The sequence below is a fragment of the Etheostoma spectabile genome, chromosome 14, assembly GCF_008692095.1.
Source record: "Etheostoma spectabile isolate EspeVRDwgs_2016 chromosome 14, UIUC_Espe_1.0, whole genome shotgun sequence".
Taxonomy (NCBI): Eukaryota; Metazoa; Chordata; class Actinopteri; order Perciformes; family Percidae; genus Etheostoma; species Etheostoma spectabile.
In genome coordinates, this window is record NC_045746.1 from 12,475,273 (window position 1) to 12,499,684 (window position 24,412).

Genomic DNA, 24,412 nt, shown 5'->3' on the forward strand with positions numbered 1-24,412 from the left:
AAAACCCTCTCACTTGTAGGTCATTTACTCTTTGAGAGCTTAATGCTGTGGCTCTTGAGGCCATAGTAGAGAGCTTGAGCTTGACTTGTTCTTTGTTTGCTTCCAAGGCTTCAGCTACTTTACTTAAAACAAAAGTTGTGTCGCATTGAGAATCAGAGCATATACAATGACTTCTTGTGCTGATTGAATTGTAGATGAAAGCCAGACAGGAAGTATTGCAGCTGTTTACTTGTTAGCTTGATCAAGTATTATTCTGTTTGAAATAGCGGCTGTGGTTGTTTCTGCGTGTTGTGTTGAATGATTTTTTCGAATCAGATTTTGCTTGACATGTGATGGTCTTTGTTCACCTTTGGCCCGCTCCTCTTGCAAACAGGTAGGATGCCGCTTGTGGCACATGTTACAAACAATCCTGCTGTGGCAGCTCTTTGACTGGAGACCAGACTTGAGACAACCAAAGCATAGCCTTTCAGCTTGAACTGATTTGATTCTGTCTGAAATGGTTTTCTCCCTGAACTCCCTACATTTGTGCAAAGTATGCCCAGTCTTGTTACAGAAAATTCACGTTATGACAATCCTTTCGTTTGAACTTGTGGTCAGTGTCTTTGCTCCAAAGCTTTGATGTCTTTGGTATTTTGGTTTTTCTGCCTCTCCTTGTTCCAGTGACTGCAATGATGTGACAGGGTTGCAGGCTATTTATGCTTCTTTTGTCAGAAATTTCACAAATTGGCTAAAAGAGGGGAATTGGTTACTCTCTTCTTGTACTTCGATAACTATCTGGTTCCATCTTGCCGTTAGACAATCCGGTAACTTTGAAAGAATTTTCCTGTTTTCATTGCAGTCATTCAAAACTTCCAGTCCCTTGATGTGGACCATGGCCCATCTTCGGCCACGCTTGCAGCTTCTCTGTAGGATTTTGCAATTGTAAATAGGTTCCCGCGTCTCTCCTCCAAAATCTCCCATGCCACAACAGCGGCAGATTTGGTTACGAGTAGAAAAGAGCCTTCAATTGCCTTCTTAGCTTGTCCACTTATGTATCTACGGAGGTAGTATATCTTCTTCTTGTCTTGAATACTTTTCTGGTCGATTAGTGTTTCAAAAAAAAGCCTCCAGTTGTTGTATCTAAATGGATCCCCATTGAATACTGAAGGTTCATGAATTGGAATCCTGTTGGTACTTAATGCACCTGCCAGCACCTTAATAAGCTCTGCTTCACTTTCATTTGAGGAGGTGATCATAGCTTGTGGTAAAGAAGGGGTGGCTGTGGCTCAGTGGTAGAGCGGTTGCCTGCCAATCGGAAGGTTGGTGGTTCGATCCCTGGCCCTGCAGTCCCACGTGGAAGTGTCCTTGGGCAAGACACCGAACCCCGAGTTGCCCCCGGTGCTGCGCATCGGAGTGTGAATGCGTGTGAGTGTTTATCTGAAAGCATCAAAGCAGGTGGTACCTTGTTCGGCAGCCTCGGCCACAGTGTATGAATGTGTGTGAATGCTGAATGTTTCCTGTATGAACGCTTTGAGTAGTTGTTAAGACTAGAAAAGCGCTATATAAATACAGCACATTTACATTTAAGAAGGCAAATGCAGGGGCAGAGGATTTGTGAGCGCGGGTTCGTGATTATCTGCTTTCATCTCATGCTGTAGTATGCATTTCTGTTCTTCTGTGGCCTGCACTTGATCATACACCTGCATTGACACCTTTCATTTCTTCCAAATGCTTTATCTTTCTCCGTTTTTCCTCTAGAGGCCTTTGAAGAACTGCAGGCTCATTTTCCACTTGAGCTTTAATTTTAGCTTCCTCTTCCTCTCTATGTATTCTTTATTTCACGTCTTCCTCTTCTCGCTTCAAACGACGCCTGAAGGCTGCTGCCTTTTGGTCGGCTATCTTCCTTTTTAGCTTCTGCTTCTAGGCGATTTAGTTCTGCTTGCTCTCTTTCTTGTTCTTGTGACACTTTCAGAACAGCTTGGCTTGCAGCAGCAGCAGCAGCAGTTTCTTGACATTTTACAGAGGATCTGCTTGAATGCTCTGAGATGACCTTTAAGATAGAAGTGACAGAGCTTGATTTACAGGTGCTTGAGTCAAAGAGAGACCCTACTTCAGGCCAGTCTTGCTCTTCTTTTTCTGGAATATTTCCATCCAATCGACTGTATCCAGTCGGCTCTGGATACAATAAACCTTGAACACGCTGGACATCTGCAGAAAGACTTGTGACATCGCTGATTATATCATTAAGCAAATCCTCACATAAAGGATCTGTAGATTGTGTTAATGGTTGCTTAGAAGATTTAACTTGTATTCTCCATTTGTCATAAGTTAAACCTTTGTTTTACACTTTAATTTGTTCGACTTGCATTTATTTACCCTTCTGTGTTAAAGTTCTGATTCTTTGACTTTGTCTGGGTTGCTGAATTTCCTCTTGCTAGACTTCAAAAGCCACTTGTCATTTTTCAGGCAGGTCTTGAGAATTTGCACTATCCCTACCACTGTCCCTTACCTCAAGTGTAGTTTCATTTGGCTCTGACATTCTCAATCACTGCATTAAATTATCCCATTTTGTAACCCTAGATCAAATGTAAATGCTACTTAAATGTAGATACATTAAAGTTGAAACAGATCAATAGGTTTTAGTTCAAAAACAGCCTTTCAAGAGTTTAAAATGCACTTAAAGACTGGGAAATGTGCAAAATAGCTTAATTTAACTGATTATTATCGTCAAAATACACTCTATATAAAAACACTTTGGAGCACTTGAATAACTTTAATATCAAATGGCAAATAGCCTTCACTTATTAGTTCAACAATGCAACTGAAGTATAGAAAGTTCACTGAGAAAAAAATGTACCCATAACTTAAGAACCTTAATGTGGCTGTAATGGCAAGCTTCAGTTAACTTACATAAGCAGATATGTAACCAATGTAAGTAAAACTCTTTTGGCAAACCTTTACAAAGCCCTCTTCTTAGACCACTCTTGACTTATAAGTGTCCAAGTTACTTATGGCTTTGTTTTGAAAATGTTGCCTTTGTTTTGCATCACACGTTGGTCAGTCTTTTTATGGCAGCTCCGTACGTGCGCAGATTGGTAGAAGTCCGTTGATCTTTTGAACTGATGATGTGGAATTGTTGGGTTTCTTTAAATAACATCAGAAGAGTACAGTCTAGACCTGCTCTTTAATGAAAAGTGCTGTGAGATAACTGTTGTTTTGATTTAGCGCTATATAAATAAAATTGAATTGAATAATGTAATAAACTTAATGCCCACTCACATCCATGAACAGTTTTCACTGTAATTCCCTCCAAGCACAGGCAGACACAAATGATTTTCTTGCTACTGGTTTATTGAAGTCCTCGCTCCAAATCCAGCGTGAAAACTAATAAAACAACATTGACGAGAAAATACAAATAAAATATACCATTTACCAAAGTAAAATGCAGATGAACAAAACAAATACCTTGTTGGGTGGATGCTACGAAGAAAGGGAAGTCTTTGAGTTTTCAGAGGTATACTTACAACCGCTCACATCAAGGTCTGCTTTAGCCAGCATGAAATCTTTACCGGAACACACACGTCCATGCTATCTGCTGGGCTACAACTCACCCGAGAGCTGTCCAACGAAACTTGTAAATGACTTCAAAATAAAAGCATAAATAACAACTTTTACTTAAATAGAAAAAAGGGAAGTATACAAATTACAAAACGTAATTCCAACAGTTACACTGCTGGACACCTAATGGCGGACAGTTCTGGTGGGATAGACCGGGGTCCTGCGGTGTACTGCAGGCTTCCAAGGAAATATGAGCAATAAAGGAGTCATTTAATGCTAACTGTTTCCCCACAGTATTCCTCTCTTCTTAACACTTATACTGTATATATATACACAACATTCATCCTTGTTCCTTGACTTTGTTCTAGTTAGATACACACACTTGTGTATCTAACTTGTGTATGGCTTAGTTGTAAAATAATCATGTGGTCAACTCATGACTCATGGGCTGGACACTAAATGCTGAATGGATTGTTGCTACTTTGCGAATGAGAAAGAAGAGTAGCAAAGTAGCAAATTAATGTTCTGTGACACTTTGATTGATAAACAATAGTTGGACTACTTTTGTGTTGTCCTCCCGAGTCAAGAAGGGACAAATATTTGACATTTTCATCCCTTTTTCAGACTTTTTTTTTAGTTTTCACTAACACCACCTTACTACCATTAGTTTTACGCTACTTTTTGGAATTTATGGTCAACAACCCTCATTTACATTGAATCCCACCTAATATTTGAGTTAAAAAAGCAGAAATTATGAATTATTTTGACTAATAGTTAAGATCAGAGGAATGAAAGTGATCAGTTGTGTCTCAGATATAGACATTTTTTAAAGGGGTCAAATTTGACCCAAGGACAACAGGTGGGTTAATATTGTGGTGTTATAATATAAACTGGTTCATTTATTAACTGTATACAATATTTATAGTTTGACTTAAGCTGGAAAATAAGCAGCTTGTTGTTTTATTTGATCACATTTGAAGATAAAGCCATTTTGACTTTAGCTATCTGTTCTAGTGTACAGTAGTGTATGTGTGTGTATATATATATATTATAATATTTTGGGTCTTGGACTTTTATAGAGCATTTAACATTGTGATATTGCAATTATTTTTATTGTATTACAGGGTGAAAGTTGCTGGGATTAGATTTTAGAAATCTAATGACTGAATGTAGCCAATGTCAGAAAAACATATGCATAAATGAATATATTTCAAAAGATTTTGTGATATCATTAAAATGCTTAAGAAATAGCACATCAGACCACAAATTACATATTTGCAACGCAGCTGTATTTAGAGCTTGAAAAAAATCCAATTTCAAAGACTAACATGTTCAGATTTAAACCTCTAAAAGCTGCGAAGAAAAAACAATACGTTATGGTCAGTGTTTTGCCCATGATGTTTGACAGTTAAATCCATCATATTACAGGAGGCTGACAGCGTTTCCAGCCCTTTTTTTGCCATCAAAGCTCCCTTTGCAGAATAACTTTATTTTCATGACTGTAAAAAATATGTTGAAATGTTGCTATACAAATACTGTAAGTGTTACATCTTTCCATATGACGCATGTAGGCTAATTAATTTGGGCTGTAGAATGCTGTTGAAGATGCTGAATTCCCTCAACAGTAGACATAAAGTGGAGTCTGTGTGATTGTGGTTGATGAGAGAGGAGGAAAAACTAAGTGCCTGAAAGTGAATAGAAGAGTGTGAGTAAATGCATTTAAACCCAGACTGAAGAGTTTCAGAGAAACCCACCTGAAGGCACCTCCTGCACCATGCGCAAAGCCAACCCTGCACAGCCAAATCTAATGTTTAAAAAAAAAAGAAAAAAACAATCCACACGACCAACAGTGTAACCCCACTTCACACTGAGCTGTACATACTGTACTCAACATCTGAGGATGTCGAGAGTTAGAGGTCAGAAGTTATGTAATAAATCCTCGTTCTGCTCCTCTGCACACTGTCTCTATATTTGGCAGCAGGCCATTAAAAAAAGTAGCAGCTCTGGGACTCCAGCTCGAACAATTACTTATTCACTTATTCAACAGTGGCTTTGTGGGCCGTGGGAGGACTGGGTGTGTGTGCCTGTCATTATTAAACCACTGCTGTCACAAGACACCTGGGGGACACACTCGCACACATACACAAAGTCTGCTTCCTCTCCCATATTCTCTCTCTGTCCGTCTCTTTAAACTAAACTCTCCTTCCATTTTTTTTCCTAAGCAGTATTTCAGTGTCTAAGCAGAGGGAAAAGGACTGGTTTCTTGCTGGAGTTCAATATTTTAGCCAGAAGGGGGGGAGGTAGGAATTTTGATGGCCTGCAGGAAGAAAAGCATGTGTTGGATTTTCCTTCCCGGGATGTGAAATAACATTATCCAAAACCAGGAAACAGATTTGACATAATGTAATGCTCTAACATGACATTAAACTTACATCTGTGCACTTTATCATAGGCAAACAAAATGATGTAGTCCTCTATTGGGTAATTATGTGTTCTTAATGCAGTGGTTGAAGAAGTACTCAGATCCTTTACTTAAAAATGTAAAAATACCAATACTACTATACTCAATAATACTCAGTTACATGTTCAAGCCCTGCATTTGGAAAACGTACAGAAGTACTAACAGCTAAAGTGTCATCCTGCAGAATGAAAGGCCCCTGTGACTGACATGATTATGATATTCTTTGATTTTTACTGATGCATCAAGAAGTGTTGTGGCTAATCAATCCAGTTTTCAGTTCGTTATATGCAGTGAGGTGTTTTATTCCATAAATCAAAAGACAAATCTGACGGGGTTGTGAGATGATAATGGGAGAGAAAATAAAAAAAATCAAATGTTTCCTTTTTTGGTAAAATGTGTAATGTATAATATGGGCTCATAGTTATTCAACTGAAACCAATGTCTCTTTGGTGGAAACTGTTGACAACTCACACACAACTATAGACGCTGGCCTTTTTGTGAGGGGTCACAAGACAAAAAGGTTGGGAACCATTGGTTAATCTTGAATTTTATTTAATTAGATTATCGGGAATTTTATGTAAATCTTAATCTGAAAAGAAACAAGTAACTATAGTTGTCAAATAAATAAAGCGTGGTAAAACGTAACAAGTAGTGGAGTAGAAGTATGAAGTAGCATAGTACTCTAGTCTCAAAATAGTACTTGAGGAAAAAGTGTTAGAGTGCTTAGGCCTTCATATTCCTGAAGGAACAATCAATGAAAGCCCTTCATTCTCTCCAGTCTTGTGCCTTTCAGAATCAGAATCAGAATCAGAATCAGCTTTATTCGCCAGGTATGAGTACACACACGAGGAATTTGTCTTTGGAGCATCGTTACTCACACTGTGCTTACACATACATATCAACCAAAACAGAAATATACACACTAATATATACACAATATATACATACTCTAAACAGAAACAATATAGAGGCATGAGTGCAATGAAGAGATCAATACAATTATTTAAATGTGCATAGTGCAAGGGTACTGGGATAAATAGTAATACGTTATTATATTACAATATTCAATTTCAATCCAGTTGCTGCCATGACAGCCGCTATCAAAACTTCAATTACAAAGCACTTACAATCAAAACTGGTCCTGCTCTCATGCTTGGATTCAGATCAGTCTTTTCTTCGTCAAACAGCGAGTGAGTGAAAGGTGACACTGAGGTAGATTTCCGCCACATTCGCTCCATCAAAAGGAGGTCACAGTTTGACTTTTACAAAATGATGACAGGGTAGTTTTTTTCTCACTGCTCCAGACAACACTCATCAGATATGATTGTGTGAAATGCAGTGAAATGAGGCTTAATTGCAGTGCAGCAAATGGTTTGGTAATGATCCAAGCAGCACCTGAATACATTTTACAGGAATCACAAAAGAGAGCTGAATTTTATTTATATTCTTAATTGATTAGGACAATGCACATTAATGAACATTTCTGTTAATGCGCCAGTGTTAGCCAATTGGCTAGTTTTCAACTGTAGTCCTACCTAAGATGCATGTCTTTTATGGTGGGAAGAGACCGGAGTACCCGGAGGAAACCCACGCAAACACGGGGAGAACATACAAACTCCACACAGAAAGGTCCGGAACGACCTGGATTCGAACCAAGAACCTTCTTGCAGTGAGGCAGAAGTGCTACCCACTTAGCCACCGTGCTGCCGGTTTTTGTCAAATTTTGTCATTTTGCATGTGTGAAAGAGACAATTATGGTATACAAGGCCTAATCAGTGTCAATTTTGATTTACACAATTTGTGACTCCTTCTGACAAGTGGCAAGCAACTTATTATTTTTACGTCACTGCTGTCACACTATGATGCCACTTGATAGGATATAGTTCACTAAGTATTTCATGTGGAGACAAACTTTTGCATCAGCCAAGGTGAAGTAAGTCAAAATATGAGTTTAGATGCATCCCCTTATCAAATCCTATACTATATTATCTGTGCTTTTCTTCTGTTTGTCATTATCACTGGTTACTGTTGCATTCCAGCGTTCCCAAATGGCTGCCAACTGACTTTTGTCAAAGTTACTTTCCTATTTGCACCTTATTAACTTAACTCCCTAATGAGCATGTGTGCTGAGCCAATATTCAATTAAAGTCATAATCAGCCTCAACAGTAATGAGTGAAAATGACTATAGCAAATCTGAATGACAATTAAACACTTTCATTAAACCTACATTATGGAACACAAATGAAACAGAGAGAGGAGGTTCGAAAACAGCTTATAGCTAATGGAGATTGAGCTATTGTCAACTGGAATCCATTACTAGTCCTATTAAAGGCCTTCTATTGAATTCCTTTTTGGAAAAGGGAGAAAAAAGAACAGTTGTTTCAACAGCTTGTGAAAAGAGGGAGGGAACTGAGTTATAGCATAAACCAAATTAAATAGGCAACTCCCCCCTCCTCCCCTCTTAGGCATTATGGGAGTAGTGTCATTGTGGAAATTGCACTGGGGTTTTATATCTGCTTTCAAACACTCATAAAACACTCTGCTTCAAGGAACATTAAAGAAGTGGAGGCTTAAATAAAGGAACACCCTCACATACACAACGTTGTTTACTTCACTTAGGAGGACATTGCGTTCACTCAAAAGAAAAAAAGAATTAGGAAAAGAATCGGATTGTGAAATGACCCCATAAGTATACTGTATTCCTGGATTTTGGACCCCACAAATGCAGTTAAATAAAAACACACACACACACAATGTACTTGTATGTCTATCCTTGTGAGGACCAGAGTTGCCCTAATTCCATTGGCCCTTAATTTGTTTGAGTTAGTAAATAACATGTACAGTAATTTTACTACACTATGTTTGATTATGGTCCTGTTCTGTAGTGGTAATTGCAAGAAAAATACAGACAACAAATAAAGAAAATCTGTGAGAAATCTGTTATTCCATGCCCCTTAATAACAAGCATGATCAGATTCAAGCAAATAAGAACTGAGCCATTTCATAGATGGTAGAGAAATTAATGACAGTGGGCATGAACTATGGTTCTCTGAATGACGGCCAGACGTACTTTATGTAGGCATTAAAATATGTATAGTAAGAGTGAATGGTACCGAAAAAGTAGTCCTCAGGGATGTTCGGGCTTGCATGATAAACTAGTCATTAAAGCTGCAATTATTTTTTTGTGGCATCTTGAGGGCAGTGGTTTGACTTTCTAGTTGCTAACTTTTTCCACCTGCTGTTTAATCTTAGGCAGGTAGTATACAATGGGTTCTTAGAGAGTTTTCAGTTGCCTGCTGCAGTTGAATAGCCACCTGGGCTTGAAAACCCTGCAACATAAAGGCTCTGTTAAGTTCAGAGAACCTAAAGTTTTGTGGTAATTTCCTGTGGATTACCACATGTTTTACATTACACATAGTTAGTTGATCCATTAAAAATAAATACCGTACCCAATAAAGCCTAACCCCCTAACCAAGTCTTAATCCTCAAAAAGCCCTTTGAAGTACTGAGGATCAGACAAAATGCTCTCACTTTTTCTAAAATCCCAGTTACACACACACACACACACACACACACACAGCGTCATAATTGGATTTCCAGGTAATGATAATTTCTTCTTTACAACAAGTTCCACTATTGTTTCTCATTACCGGCACTGTCTGTGTGTGTGTTTTTATGAAAATGCACAGTTGCGTGTGTTTGCAGGTGCCACCGCAGTCACAGAGCATTCAAAATGGCAGTCACACCCAGCATTCGTATCCACCTACTGACACACCTTCAGGCCCAGACATAGAAGCACAGGCAGACTACCGGGGATAAATAAAATAGTAGCAATGCGATCGTATTTCATCCATACTATCAGCTGGTGCAAGACCATCTGTGTCCCCCACGGCAAGATGGAGCACCGCTGATAAAGCAGAGATGCAGGCTTCGGCTTTCTAGTTTACACTGCTACTAAATCAGTTTGTCTTCGGCACCACTGTTTGGCTGTGCGTTTCTTACGAGGATGAACTGGAAACAGAGACGGCAATAACAATGGTGAAGCCTTTGCTAACTTTGTGTATTTAGTGTGTGAGTGTGTGTGTGCGTGTGCGTGTACGTGTGCGTGTGCGCGTGTGTGTGTGTGTGTGGCTATGCAGGTGATTGGCAAGGGGCACAAAATGACCTGAACTGGAAACAGAGAAGGCAATAACTTGGGTGAAGCCTTTCCTAACTGTGTGTATGCATATGTGTGTGTGTGTGTGTGTGTGTGTGTGTGTGTGTGTGTGTGTGTGTGTGTGTGTGTGTGTGTGTGTGTGTGTGTGTGTGTGTGTGCGTGTAGCTTTGCAGGGCACAAAATGACCTAAACTGGAAACAAATAGAAAGAAACAATAAAGTTAAAGAGTTGCATAAATCATACATTATTATAATGTAATATATCGGATCATATTATTTCATTGCTACTTTCTTTTTATAGTTGATTTAATGTTTCCTGTTGTAAACAACTGATGTATGATTGCTCTTTCTGCAATCCCTTTTGTTCAGTTTTGTAGCAGAATAAATGGTGTTCACAAAAATCTATTTAGAGAAACTTGATTAACAGAAAATGTATCAGGTAACTTGTCATTGTATTTTACATTTGATTGCCCTTCTCTTATTTTGAATTATTGTGCTGACAGAAATTCCTTTGCAATCTGATAAGTCAAAGTCAGCAAGGACATTTCTACTCTTTGGGCTGATCAGATCATCTGTATTGTGAACATTTTACACATGGCAGTCAATCTTTTAATCCATCGTAGTGCACACTAGATCCCGTGCAAATGAACTCAATTACATTTGAAGTATTTAATCATATGTCCCGCTTGGTCTTGTTTCAGCAGGTGATGCTACTTTGGAAAGAAGTGGATTAATCTCACCTTTAACAGTGGTCTTTTTTTTCACTCTAGCATGCTTTCTGTGGGGAAAGATGCCCCCACCAGCCACAAAAACCATACTGCACTCAAGGAATTCTTACGAAAAGCAGAGGTTATACTATCTGCTATTTACTTTAATTTACCTTATCATGTCATACAGTATATAAGACTGGTGTACACTGTTAACATCACACTACTTTCACTTTACCTTGTAATTTTTGTCTACAAGCATTCTAGTATTGTTTATATTTTACATTATATTCTTATTTTAGTTTTTATATAACTTATTATTTCATTATTTTGCTTTCTCTATTTATCTGTATAATGTATATTGCTGTCCTTGTGCTAGAGAGCAACACATTTCAAACTTATTCCTTATTTGAATTCATAACTGATACTCTCTTTGTTGAATCCCTTGTTTCATCTTGAGTTGCAGGAAAAATCAAATCTTTGTTTTCTACACACACTATGCAGGCCTCTCAATCGAACACACAATTACCTAATTTCTTAAATTTTGAGTTAAGGGTTATGATAACAATAAATCACTTTGCCAAAAGCACAATTACAATCTTCTCTCTCTCTTTCTCTCTCCCTGTGTGTATGGGTGTGTTTTATTAATACAAGGTAAAATAATTTTAAAAATGCCAATATTCTGCTCATTTTCAGATTCATACTTGTATTTTGAGCTTGTACCAGTATAGGTATCCATGGTTTCATTTTCAATAAACACCATATTTGGGTTGTACTGCACATTGCGGCAGATCCTGTTTAGGTCTCTGTTTTAGCTACAGAGTGAGACATCTCACTTCTATACTATCTTTGTTGTTTGCACATGCTCAGTAGCTAGGTAAGATCACATCAGCTAGATAACTCTTTCTACAGCTTTGGTCGGTACAAGGCAGGATTAGCTGGGAGACTTCTTCTAGAAGAGGGCCACTTGTGGAATATCTGCAGAACAGGGACAGGAAGTAGTTCTTTTGGAGATGATGGTCAACTAGTGGCTGTTGTAGCAGTGCTTCGCCATTGAGAATGAGCTAGCTACGGTTAGCCACTTTGTCTCTAGTGACGTAGAAAGCCGTGTAGATTTTGAAAAGATCACCCGGAGACTGAAGACAGAGGAGATTCAGAAACCGGATCTCACTCAGAACAGCATGGGTAGTTTTGTTTCCAAGTTTATATGCGTGTGGAAGCACCAGAGACACAAAATAACACCCCAAATCATATTATATTATTAATACATTTTCATAACATGGGCACTTTCATGTTCCATCTTTTATATAGGCCTACAAAAGGTAAAACACAAAACACACAGAATCACTGATTGTTGACTACAGAATGATGCTGCTCAATAACAGGATCACATCTTCCAAAGCCAGAAAAAAGAATGCAGCTTATGGATTTCAAAGGAATCAGCAAGCACTCATAAAACATTTAAATATGACATGAACAAAAACATGTCAAACCTCACAACGTGCTAAAGTCACAAGCAAAATCGGCATTTAAAAAAAAGAAAATTAACAGCAAACATGCCGAAAATCCTGTTGATTAAACATTCTGAGTAACACATATTTTTGCAATGCAAGTGTTGCGAGAACAGAGACATATAATGTACTGAAGCTACACAACATGCAAGCCAACACATCCTGTTGTGTTCGGGTTTCTTTCAAACAAATTTTCCAAAAACGTGGCGTGGATCGTTCCCAACAACGTTCCTCACAAGTTAGATAAATAATCTAAACTACTTTCATTGAATTTGGGTGTTTTGTCAATTTTATAGCATTTGGAGAAAAAAGCTATTGGTAAAAGAACTTAAAAAAAAAAAAAGAAATTCAATAAAAGTGACTAAAATGTGAAAAGATGTTGACAAAAGTAATAAAAATGTCAAAAAAGTGACAAATTAAAAATCTGAAAAAAAAAAACACAAACAGAAAATTTTAAAAAGCTCAGAAAAAGTCGACAACCGTCGAAAAAGTGACAAAATCATTGGGAGGAAAAAGAAACCTAAAAATACACTTGATAAAAGCTTTTTCATTTTAAATTTCCACAGATCACACAAAAGCAATTTACCACTGATGGTGTAGAAATAATGTAATTCAAACTGAAACAGGAACGGGAACATAAAGACAGGATGTCCTCTGCACAATCACCACTCAGCCGCCCGACCCTGAAACAGACAAAAATGGAAGTCACACATGTGAAACCCAGAAACATATGTATTTATATGTACATATTTAGGTATATGTGTCTATATGTATTGTATGCATATGTACAGTATATATACATCGCACTGTTGCTTGCTCTGGAGGAAACTACTAGAACTGTTGGGTCCTTGTAAATTCTGGAGTGTGGTCTATCTGTAAAGTGTCTTGAGATAACTCTTGTTATGAATTGATACTATAAATAAAATTGAATTGAATTGAATATAAATATACATACATATATACATATATATGCCTACATATATAAATATACATACATATACAGTATATACATACATACATATGTACACATATATACATACATACATATGTACACTTATATACATTTATATATATATATATATATATATATATATATATGTATACATATATAACGATAATTTATTTCTTGCAGAGTGTTAGATGAGAAGATCAATACTGCTCTCATATCTGTCCAGTAAATGTATGGCTACAGCTAGCTGACAGTTAGCTTAGCACAAAGACTGGAAGCAGGTGAAAAAAGCTAGCTTGGCTTTTCGCAAAGTACTGGAGCACGTCTCAAGAATTAACATGTCATGTTGTGTTTGTTTAACCGGCCAGCCACATGCTAGCCGTTTCCCCCTGTTGCTAGTCTTTGTGCTAAGCTGAGTTGAGTAGTTACTCGCTGTGGTTGGTATTCTCTACCGAGGAGCAGTATAAAACAAGATAACACGTTGCCTGCAGGGTTCCTGCTCACTGCCTGCATGGCGTGAGTGTGTCAGCTGCGTGGCGTGTTCGTTTTGATTCTGGCTCCTATGTTAACAGGTTAGAGCTTGCACACTGTCTGCGCGACACTTACGTCTTAGAAAACGCGTGCATGCTAGAAATAGTAACGACACCTAATTTTCAAGCGATACGCAAGCGTGTTGGAAACGTTCCAGGCAAATTTGAATACGAAAAGATGTTTGTCATTTTGACACAAATACATTTAATAAATTACATTTTAATGTCTGAAAGTCTCCAGGTTTTGACATAAATGCAGATATGTACTGTATGTAATTAACCCTTGTGTTGTCTTCTCGTCAAAATTGAAAATCAACACTTTTGTTGATGCTTTTTATCAATGGTTTTATCTTTTTCTCATGTTTTTGTCCCTTTTTTCAACACTTTTTTCAACGTTTATTACTTGTTTTGATGTTTAACATTACGTTACACTAACTTATTAACTTTAGTTTTACAGCTATTTTTGGAATTTATGGTCAATAAACCTCATTTATAGGAAATTATAATATAATATAATAAAAAGAGTTAGAAAAGCAGAAATTAGGAATTATTTATACTAAAATTAAAGGAATGTATGTTGATGGATAATCACAGACTGGAATATGTCAACTTTTACTCAATACTATTTCAAAACCACTTCAATTTGTTTTTCAAATACTATAAAATTAAGACAAAATTAATGAAAGTTGAGATTTGTGCTGACAAAGAGCGTTGTGTGGAATCAATCATGTCATTTTGGGTAATCAAAAAGGACATAGGTAAATGGGTCAATTTGACCCGAGGACAACATGAGGGTTAAAAAAATAATGACGGATTTTCAAATGTTGCACCTGTCAATATAGAACAAAATACTCTGTAGGCTATTTTGCTGTCAATACTGCCGATGTTGTCTTTGCTTATCAAATCAGTATATATATGTTTAACATGAAGTATACTACTGAAGAACACGCTGTTATTTCATTGTATCAATGGGAAACATACATGTGTCCAGTCAAGGATTGGCAGCAGTAGCAGCGTGTCAGGCACGTTTCTGGTGTGCAAAGACAGAAAATGACACGCAGCCGCCATGCGACTGACATGCAACAGAAACGTGTGCAGGAGCTCATAGAGAGCCGGGTAAGCTGTTTCCAGTCTTTGTGCTATGGGACTGTTTGTTTTTTATTTAAGGGGCTACCGGAGTAGTTTTGGGGTCTTGAGTCAACACAGACTTGACCCTCCCTTTGCCAACAGTCCATTTTTCTAGCCAATCATTTCTTAAAGTGATTGTGAAAAAAGGCATGACCCTCCCCAACAATTTATCGATGACTGTTCTGGTTTGTGCTTGGTAAAGATGTTCGGATAGCGCTGTAATTCTGCCGAAGCTGAACATTATCCAAAATTCCATTTCTTATGGTAAATTTGCGTCAATTTGGGAGCTTGCATGCCACCACTCCTTCCTTCTCAAATGACTTGAAAAGGCTGTTGTTTGCACAATTTCACAAATAATCACGAAAGGATATTGGAGTTAGGTATTGCTGCAGCCTGGAGACCTCCCGTCTCAGGCCGTCAAAATAAAAGCTTGCGTCTGGGCTGCTATGTTTTCATACATTGGTGCTTTTGAACTAAAACCTTGCTAGTGACTAGCACTTTGAGATTTTACTGTTTTCATGAATACAAAGGTTGGGTGACCCTCCCCCCTAGATTACAAAAGTTGGATGACCCTCCCCTCAACAAAGAAAAAAAAAACATGACCCTCCATTTTCTTTAGGTGGTCCATTCCATAAATAACAAATGGCCCCTAAGCTCAGCCTTCCGGCTGCTTATTGTAGCCACTGAACATATATGACAGTGCTATTGATCTAACTTTCAGCAAGACAGACAACAGGTGCATTTCCAAAAATGTCAAATTATTGCTTTAAATATTGCAATCAAGTAACAAACAATACATAAAATTAATTTAATACAAACGGGAATACCTTCCTTTTTCTTTTCCTTTTCCTTGTGAAAAGTATGCCCATCCGTCTGAATCCAGCGGAGTTTAAAGTCCGGTAATCCATGGTTCTTTAGTTTAGCATGCAGCTGTAAAGGAATAAAAACTGTAAATATCACTTTATTACAGTTTTTGACACACATCTCCCTTGGATTTCCCCCCACTGGCAGATAATGTAATGAACATGAAAACATAACCCAGGAATTTCTTACTATCCTGTTATATCATGTGTTTCTTTTATTTATTGGAAATTTAAAATCGTATTTTATGTTTTGGATATGTGAACTTGTATCCATTGCTGCAGAAATGGTGATCATCTCGGGTTAGGGGTTAGGGTCAGGGCTGAGAGAACATAGGCACGCTCCTGAACATCGTTGTTTTTAGCAGCTTCAAACTGTACCTGCTCCAAAATCTGCTGCTGAACAGCAGGATCATTCAGCTCGGCCTCAGACTGGAACTTTAACTTCAACGTTGTTTTCTTCTGAGGAGGTGGATAAGACACATTTTGACAGATGAAATGGTTCTTTGCCCCACAGTCAACATTGAACCAAGTTCCTGTGGTTGTGTTCACCGCGGCACAAGATTTAACAGTCCCCCCAATGTTGTCAGGCTGGCCCTGGTTCCAGTTATTAAAGTTCCTGCGGGTCTTGTCCGACCAGTTGACCCAGGTCCCTCTGTAAAGACCGATCCAGGTCTTTCCTGACAACAAGGAGCTGATGGCATTATTCTCAGACATGTTCTTCACGCTGACAAGGTCTGTGTAGTTGGACCTACAGTATGTCCTAGCCTCGTACCAATTCATCTCTTTGTTCACTAAAATGTACAAGGAAGGACCTTCGTCTGAAAGAAAACAGAGAGACGATAAGGACAGTATGTAGGGCTGTCAATCGGATTTAGAAAGACACTGGTTTCCAAGGTAACTTTTACTCTCTTAATAAGTGCTGACAGTTTTTCATTTTTATGATGATTACATTTTTGTGATTGAAATAGACCTACTTGTATTCTTTGTGGTTGTCAGTCATTTCAATATTTTTGGGAATATTTTCCCCTCTGGTGTCTATCACAGCAAGCTCTTGATTACACATTATTTTCATTTTCCCTTCCACATAGAAACTCTCCCCCCATTCCAGATCCAGCCCCTTCTGCTTGTCCTGCACTGGGCCCCTTCCTGACAGTCCCATCACCTGGCCTCCCCTGCACACCTGTTGCCACTGTCAGCCCTGCAGTACCGCCACATTTTTTTTCAGATTGTCTATTATGCGTACGCCTTGGATTTTCAGGCTTTTGTTTTGCCTGCCTGAGCTTTGCACTGTGTTAACACATTGCCGGCTATTTTCATAATTGGACATTTCAACCCATTCAGTTTTCAGGAATAACATCGTGCACAGCTGTCAGTTTTCAGAAAGGTGTTTGTTTACACATACCCGTATATATGTAGGTATATGTACACATATATGCATGTATGTCTATGTGTATATGTAATGTATGTATATATATACAGTGTATATATATATATATATATATATACAGTATATATACATATATACATATACACATATATGTAGGCCTATATATATATATATATATATGCCGTCAATGCTGTCAAGAGCATGCCAAACCTATAGGTGGCAGTGGAAACCTATTTATCTTCATTGTTCTCTATCAAATTTCGTGGCGTTATATAATGTTATGAAAATATACATTTAATGGTTTGCTCTGTGTCATTTTGTGACACTCTGTGTCATTTTCAATCTATAAAAATAGACTTAGAAATGGCCTGCCATCGAAACTGCGTGAGGTGTTATTTTTAATTGTAATTGCAATTGTATTGGCAATTATTTCTGTTTCTCTACATGTACTTCTTTTAATTACATTTTTCTTTGGTTGTTCTTTGTATAACAAGTTACCGGTTTCTACCTCACCCTATGTATTTTTGTATTCCTCAAATGTCATTTGTTTTTTATGTTCTTTGAAACAAATAAAACTCAAACTAAAAATTTACTGAAACAATTACCACCATGATTATGATCCCATTACGTTGAGACTTGAGGGCATTTTAAACAAATACATAACCTTTCTCCTTCCTCTGGCTTAAAGTGTTCTAAAATTCTAATTAAGCAACTTGGAACTGAACTCAGTAAAACATCTTTCTTACCATAATAGCAGACTGCAGGATATGATCCCATACAATTATTGTCAAACCAATTCCCATCTGCATTCATCACAGTGCAGGAGTTATTCAACTTTACATTGTTAGAATTATTCTTGCTCCAATTACTGAACTCAAAGGTTGCATTTCCCACCGTCCACCTCCACCCTGACATGACGTCATAAAGCCCTATCCATGCGTATTTCATAGGGCCCTGCAATACACTCAGCAGCATGTTATTGTCCTTTTGATTGGTCACAGTAGAGAGGTCAGTGAACGTCTTTCTGCAGTAACTCTGAGCTTCAGCCCAGGTCATTAATCTCGGCACATAGTGGTACTCTCTGATGATGTGTGTAGACAGAGTAGACAACCCTGATGGACAAAGAACTGTTTTATTTACAGCACAGCCATGCATTCTACTGTAATACAATAACCATGCAACAAATAAAACCGTTATAATGAATTAAAAGTATGTAATGATCACGTTTTATGGAAACTGTCAGCTATAATGTGATTTCATTCTATAAATATTGATTGATATGATAGTTTGAGGTGATGTTACTACACAGTTTTCACACAAAATCATTTCTCTCACCTGAGAGAGTGAGCATGAACAACAGTGTCTTCTCCATTCTGAAAACAAAAAGATGCAGAACACATACATTTCTTCTCAACATGCAAAAAAAAAGGACCAGGATCAGTGGCAGAAAACTAGTTTTGCTCAAAAGAAAGAAATGCCTGAAAAAACTCTGGGATGGGAATTAGTGTTAAAACCACATTTGGGGAATACAAGTTTTTATTCCGGGCATGATACAGTAACAAGTTATTGGCATACAGGATAAAAGGTTATAGCATCCAACTTTTCTTCAACATGTATTTACATTTTTCACACATATGACAGATTAATTCTAAGTGGTAAGTGAAAGCTATCAAACAATTTCAGTGCTATAATTCTTTGGCGGCTAAGGAAGAGGTCATATTATTTATGAAGAAGAAGATAGAAAAAATGAATTAAGGCACAAGATAGTTTGACCTACCTTTGAAAGTTCCAGCTGTTGTTTCTGCAGTTCATTCAGACGCATCTCAAATCTTTAGCTTTCCTTCAGTTTTATTCACTTTCTCCCTTCCTTCTCTGAACTAATTATGCAAACCCATTGTCATTCATTTGCTCCTGACCTTAGAATACAGGATGCTGAAACACACAAATCAAGATGGTCAAATTGAGCGTGTCTCGGTTATTAAGTACATTATGACCCAAAGACAATGGAAGGTACAGGTAGCACAGGTAATAGTTAACCCATATAGTAGGAAAAAGTCAGATTGGAAAATGTCTATCTATCCTGTGTAATGGCTTTTTTACTCCAGGTAATTAGACTGAATGAAAAACACACACATACATAGTGTGTATAGGGAATGCATTATGTCAACGACGGATCTTTGTGGGGACCTGTCATTGACATAATGCATTCCCTAGCCCCTTTCCCTAACCCCATCACAACTAAATGCTTAACCTTAACCCTTACCCTAACCCTAACCATTAACTAATTCTATCCGCTAACCCTGATTCTGAACCCCTAATTCCCTCACACACACACACACACACACACACACACACACACACACACACACACACACACACACACGCTGTCTTGAATATAATTCAATTCCCTGTGCAGTATTCATTCTGTGTGAAATAGTCCCTGTTTTGCAAATAGGCCTTGAATGTACATATATACAGTATATCTATTGCTATTATAGTATATTATATGTTGTATGTCTTTTTCTATTTACAGTTTTCCTTCATTGTCTCTTAGATAGACAAATTTTATCATATTTTAAAATGTCCCTTACATTTTCTACTGACAAGTGACAATAAAAATCTGGTATTTTTAATCTTAAACCTAACTAGTAAATCCACTTCTGAAATGTATTGAAGCAGCATCATATTAAAATGCTCAAGTAAAGTATTTGAAAAAATGTACTTGTGTACAATGGCTGTGTTATTTTATCTAGTGGCATGGCCCCACTAAAGAACAAATAAAACAACAACATGAAAAAATACACTGGCCTAAAATGTTGTTTTATCACAGCAACAGTCTTACACAGTCAATTTGGGCTGGGAACTGTGCATGACAGAAAAAAAAACATCTTCACTAAAGAGCATTTGGACCTCATGTGCCTTTTTCTTTGACTAGGGCACATATTTGTTTGCTATTAGTGGTTTAGGAAATCCTTAAGTAATTATGTAAAACCAATTCCATTGGTTACATGAACCGAGCATGGACTCTCATTTTCATGCACAATCAGGTGGTGAAATGAAGCATGCTCCTCTGCTCCGTGGTCAGTCACACTATTAATGTAAGCAAACTAAAGGTCACAGCCAGTTTACATCCATTACAACGCAGCACCATGCCGAAGGTCAGATTCAACATTTTTGGCAGACCATCCTGAACTAAAGCTACTATTAACTGCTATTCCACAAAACGTTTTGTATGTGAAAGCTTCATTTGCAAAGTGACTATAGTTGTCAGATAATTGCTGTGAAAAAATTCCCTTCTGAAATAGTGTACATTTTGCTGTTTTAATTCATTGTTTTTATTGTCTTTTCATACATGTTATTCAAATCTATTTCTGCTCTATAATGTACTGTAAATGCATCAAACAGATTATGTAATATCTATACTTGAGCTTGGGCAGAGGGAGAATTTCATTGACCTTTAACTCCTGGGTGACCTCAATCATTCATGTAGTGAGTTAGAGCTGACAGCTTCCAGTTATGTATCTCATAGTTGAAGGACAGGAAACAGATGGACAGAGCTGTCTCTAAGGACAAATGTGTGACTGGGGGTGTCATTTCAAACTGATTTTAACTAACTTAGAGCTCTCTCTAGTGGTCGCTTTGCAGCTCTGCTGTATTCTGACTGTCACAACACTGGTTTCAGTTTGTAACCTTAAAAATAAAGTTGCTTCTGTAGCATTGAACTCAATTATTTACCTGTCACCAAGGAGTTTTTCATCCTTTTCATGTGTATTCACTGTAAGCCCTGGTACCAAAACTTGCTGTGGTGTTGCATTTAAACACAGTGTAATACGCTAGAATGAGAATAAGAATAAGAATAATTCAGCTACAATCATTTTTATCTGATAATATTGAAAACTTAAGTTTGGCAACAACACATAACTAACACATTCACACAGTTAACATTGTAGATAGATAGATAGATAGATAGATAGATAGATAGATAGATAGATAGATAGATAGATAGATAGATATTTATTGATCCCATAAAAATGGGAAATTATGGTGTTACTGCAGCAAAATCAGTCACACAGCACAGAATATGAATATACATGAAATACTAGGATACAATATACAATATTCAGTACATGAAATAACAATAGGAATAAAATATGAGAACAATATTTGAATATATACAAGATGGGAATACAAAAATGTGCAACTGCTTAAATCGTGCAAACTATTGCCCATTGACACATTTAGCTGCTGGCACAATAAAGTTATAATATCAGTTATTCTGGTGTATTAGACTCTACCAGTGGAAAAGAAAGCTAAAGGTTCCATTTGTCCTGCCTTGACTGGTGCAACAAAGCTAACAGGAGTTCAATCAATCTGTCTGTGTGCACCCCCATAGTCCTGTGAAGAGGTACAATCAGCCAGATTAACTGAAAAATGAAGGGCAGCACACCTGGTCGGAGCTTCAGTGGAGGGAAAAGGGACAGCCCAGGGAACACATACAGCCGTAACACCCCCACCCTTAAAACAACGAATAAAGTTTGTCACACGGTCACTCAATCTCACACAAGTACCAAAGCTTTTAAAGCACACCATAGTTAATACATTACCACTCTATTTATTTACTGAAATTCCTTATATCAATAAATCAGTGCTGCATACTGAGGCTACATGGTATATATGGTATCTATATATATCTATATCTATATCTATATCTATATATATATATATATATATATATATAGATATAGATATATGGCTAAACATACAAATTAAAAAAATCTTTCGGTCCACAGAAAAACAACACCTCAATAACTCTAAGCACTTAGGCCTGTGTTGTAATGTAATAAAGTACAAATACTTTGTCACTGTCCTTAAGTAGTATTTACACCTATCTGTACTTCATACATTATTTATATTTCTGGAAAAAACTGAAAGAAACTTTTACTTCACTACATTTTCCATGACTATCTTCGCTACTTGCAAGCCATGTTTTGGTACATTGGAGTGTAAGGTTCTTCTTCACAACAAATACAAATTCATTGTTTTTCTTTGTTGATGTCAGACTTTGATTTTGATGTTTCAAAAGGTGTGAAAACCCCTGAATGTACTGTTTTACTATAAGGAAGCCACAATAAATAATAATTAATTTAATCATTTATACTGTTTATTGATCCCCAGTGGGGAAATTACAATTTACACTGTTAGTAATCACTACACACAGGCCTGAAATACAGACACATTACATAAAGTTCATAATCAAATTAAGAACATTTAATATCAGAGAGTTACTTTTGATACTTAAGAACAGTAGGGGTTGTAACTGCCCGATTTGAGACGAGTGCGAATTTGAGTTGCGCATTTGTTACTTTGCGACAAGTAGCACATAAGATGCTAACGAGACACTTCTTTAATGTCAACACAGTAAAAATGGACCTACTTAACCAAGTTCTGCAAGCTACAAGTTAGCATCAAACACAACAAAGGCTGTCACTTACATGGCATTTTGAGCTACACTGTAACAAATTGAATGTACAATTCGTGAATTCTTTTTACAGTAAAGGTTCCGTAATTCTATTTACAGTATTTTATGCATTCATTGTAAAATACAAAACAATTAAACACAACATAAAATACAGTAGTTTTCTATTTACAGTACTAAAGTGGCTATATTGTGATGTTTTTACAGTAATGCTTTGACTACTGTGATTTCAACTGTAACACTTGGACTACTGTGATTTTGTCATGTCGACAAGGTTGTAATGTAAACTTTACAGGATTCTGTAAAAATCACATACAGTAGTGTTACTGTGAAATCTAAAGGAAATAACTAGGCATTATTTACAGTAAAATGTTAGCAATCAAACAATCACAGATAACCTTTTTGAAATGATTTCCATCTTCTGATATTGTTTGTAATGAGAAAAGTTAATTCTTTTATGGATTTTAGCAATTTCAGTTTGACATGTCATGCTCTAACTAACCATTTAAATCTGAGCATGCACGACTCAAATTGGGCAGTGACGAAGGGGGGCCGGGGTAGGTTGTCGCACTGCTCATTACAGCTAAACTAGAGGGCGCTGTGACAGTTGATTTGAAACAGGTTTCCTGCCATACTGCTCGTTGTGCACTGGTCATTTTTTGGAACACACACAAACCATAATGGTGAGGAGTAGTTATGGCCATGAAGCTTCATGAACCAGTGTCTTTATTTTCTGAGCCCACTAGATGGTGCTCTTGGTTTTAAGAGAAAGGACTAAGACATTGCAATTCCGTGTATTCTCAACCAATAGAGAGCGCCATCTAGTGGGCTCAGACAATAAAGACACTGGTTCACAAAGCTTCATTTGGCCATCACTAGTGAGGAGATATTTTGAGTAATATTTCTTGTTGGTCTTGTTTTTTTATTAAACATTTGTAGTATATTAGTAATTTAAAACTTAAAAACACAATTCAAAAGTTGAAGCTTACAGCTTTGATTTCAGTCAACTTAAATTTAGCAAGCTAAAGCAAGTCGGCTGCCGATGGTTGTCTCACTGCTCTAGAGGTTGCTTGTCACATATATGGATATTAATCTATTTCAATCTCACTGCTTTATTTAATTTATATTCATGATGAATTGTTATGAAAAAATGGCTTTCATAAGGGCTAGATTTTGCCAGCACTGTAAATTCTTTTATTTTATTTTGCATTACAGAAAATAATTCCTTATAAAGAATTACCTGGTTCACATTTATAGTTTAATCACAAGGGGCATTGATGGGTACTATTGATGGGGTATCCTCTTCAAAACTTCTTTGGTGTTCCTATGTATTGAAAAAAAGTTTTTTTACACAACAACCACCAACCTCATCCCTTGTGACAACCAACCCCCGCGATGGTTGACTGTTTGAAAGCCCCTTTAAAGGAAGCAGCGTCCCAGTTGGAAATGATTGAACTTTGTGAGGATGACAATCTGTGTTGAGAGAAGGAACCACAGAGTTCTAGAAGCACTGCCCACAGACAGATATCCCAATGTTAAACAGGCTAAACTCAAGCTAATGTCAATGTTTGCAGCAACTTATGTCTGTGAATCAGTGTTTTCCACACTGAAACAAGTCAAAGCATCCACACACACATGAAAGAGTTGCTTCTTAACTGAGTTAAGGCCAGACCTGAAAAGGTTTGTGGATAACAAAGACTGCCAAGT

The 24,412-nt window shown here is 37.3% G+C and overlaps 2 long non-coding RNA genes across 2 annotated transcripts in view; both read right to left on the bottom strand.

Moving 5' to 3' along the window:
• Positions 1–14,663: 14,663 nt before the first annotated feature.
• LOC116701750 (uncharacterized) overlaps positions 14,664–24,412 on the bottom strand; it is a 20,430-nt gene continuing 10,681 nt past the window's right edge. Inside the window, exons 3-4 of the long non-coding RNA XR_004334999.1 lie at positions 15,279–15,283; positions 14,664–14,785 (exon numbers count right to left, since the gene is read on the bottom strand). This is a non-coding gene — a long non-coding RNA (uncharacterized LOC116701750). The remainder of the gene's footprint in view (positions 14,786–15,278; positions 15,284–24,412) is intronic.
• Positions 17,982–19,042, bottom strand: LOC116701751 (uncharacterized). Its single transcript, XR_004335000.1, has 3 exons — positions 19,007–19,042; positions 18,565–18,602; positions 17,982–18,341 (listed from the first exon to the last, which is right to left on the bottom strand). It is a non-coding gene; the product is annotated as an uncharacterized LOC116701751 (long non-coding RNA).